Below are 2,116 nucleotides of genomic sequence, written 5' to 3'. Positions count from 1 at the left end.
CTGATCCACAGGCGCCCCACCTTCTCATCTGATCCACAGGCGCCCCACCTTCTCTTCCTGATACTTTGTCCTAACTTCTGTTGCTTCTGCTACCCATACATTCAATGTATTTTTTAAATCTCCCATACTTCTGTTTGGAATCTTTTTATGGACTGTAATTCTTTGCTAAAATCTGGTCATTCAAGTTTTGAATCATTTTGTTTAGTCCAGCAGTTAGCTTTTTATTAGTATCTTCTGTAAACTCCCTGATCATTTTGTATATTACATCCATTTTTTATTTAGTTATATCACCTATGAGCCTCCAAAAGCCTTATTGGTCTGTTTTTAATCTCCTGCCTTATATTTTTGAATAATTTTGTCATGTAGCTTAAATTTTCTCTCTTTTATGTCCCTGGATTGGTTTCAGGAGTGTTGAAATCTTGAGAGGCATTTGTTGCCTTGTCTTCTCATGTTTCTACTGTTTTTCATTTGTTTTATTTTTTGATGAGATTTTTGGTTACTTTTAGTGTAAAGACTATTGCTAGTTGGCGATTTCTTTAGTTTCTGCTCTTCAGTCATGCGCACTTGGTTTGGCTAACTATAGGCTTTGTGCTATGTCCGGTGACCAAGACACCCCTGTTAATTTGGGAGGGGAGAAGGTGGCAAATTAGCCCGTGCATAGTTCTCTGGGAATGAACTGTAATATTGTTAATGACAAACCCAGATACTGGCATACAGAGAAAACCCATTCATAGCAACACCTATGTCACCCTGACAATAGCAAGGTATTGAAACGCTTGAAGAACAAATAGTGTACAACTCATATCCTTAGAAAAATTATCTGTAACTATAAACATGGACACAATCCAAATACTGATATACACTAAATAGTAAATGCAAGTATAAACCCACTAACAATAGAAAAAGATTCAACAGTGATAACATACAGTAACTAATATATAAAGATTGCTACAGCTTAATGGTTATACTTGTAGAGGCACAGTGGGTGGTGGCAACAGGGGAGCGAAAGGGGAAAATTTGAAAAATTACACAAGGGAGATGAGCAGAGAAAAATGAGATGAAGGATCTTGTGAAAAAGTAGGTTATATATAAAATTAGATGAGGGAAAGAATTAGATAAAGGTAGTAGAAAAGAACAAACAAGAAAAAGATAAAGAAAAAGGGGGGAATAGGAGAAGAAAAACATGGAGAGTAAAAATGGAAAAGATTAAAAGGCGAAATTAAAGAAAAAAGAAAAGAGGGGCTGGGGAGTTAGCTCAGTAGAATAAGTGCTTGCCTGGCAAGTGCAAGGGCCTGAGTTCAATCCCTGGTTCCACAAAAGAAGCATTTGCTGACTCCTAATAAGTCACTGAAGGAGAGAAAATTTTTAGTGTCTAAAATACAGAAAAAAAAAGTTCTTTGTATGTTTGAATGAGTAGTTTCTTCTCAGAACCCACAGCTTTGAAACTTAGCAGATCACAACATACTGCTCCCAGCTTTAGAGGCTGCTCCAGAGGCCCTCTGCTTCCCCGAGGCTGTGGCAACCGCCACGGCCAAGGCACCCTTGCTTATGTTTGTAGATAGGAAAGCAATAAGACCTCAGATCTGCGCTGGACAGAGGCAGCAGGTTGAGCTCAGGTGCTTACAGAGCACGCTCAGCCCCAGCCATCTCTGTACACAGTGCACGCCTGGCCTGTGTCCTCGCCAAGGAGGCCTGGCCTGTATTCTTCCTAGCCTGAGCTTGAACTTCTCAGGGGTTTTCTGCCCAGCCTGCTCCCTGTTTGTGACTATCTCATGTGGCTGTCCCTCACCCATTCATTGTGGGAGGGGTACGCTGGGAACCCTGAAGGGAAGTTGTTCTCTATCTATTCTAGACTGAAATAACCCCCTTATTGCTGAAATGACACCCAATTGAGCACTCACTGGCAAGATGGAGGGCACCACTCTGGACACCCACTTCAGCTCCCACCTGCTGTACAAAAGGGATCCCCCAGAGCAAAGGTTGCTTCTCCCCAGAGTCATCCACCCAGGTACCACCTTACATCTGAGGAGGCAGCCTCTCCTGAGGTGAGCCCCAGACTGCTTCTTTCCTTTCTCTGCATTGTGGTCTACATCTCCAACCTCTCTGTACCTTCTGA

The sequence above is a fragment of the Octodon degus genome, unplaced genomic scaffold, assembly GCF_000260255.1.
Source record: "Octodon degus isolate 3935 unplaced genomic scaffold, OctDeg1.0 scaffold00105, whole genome shotgun sequence".
Classification (NCBI taxonomy): Eukaryota; Metazoa; Chordata; class Mammalia; order Rodentia; family Octodontidae; genus Octodon; species Octodon degus.
This window is presented reverse-complemented; position numbering follows the sequence as displayed.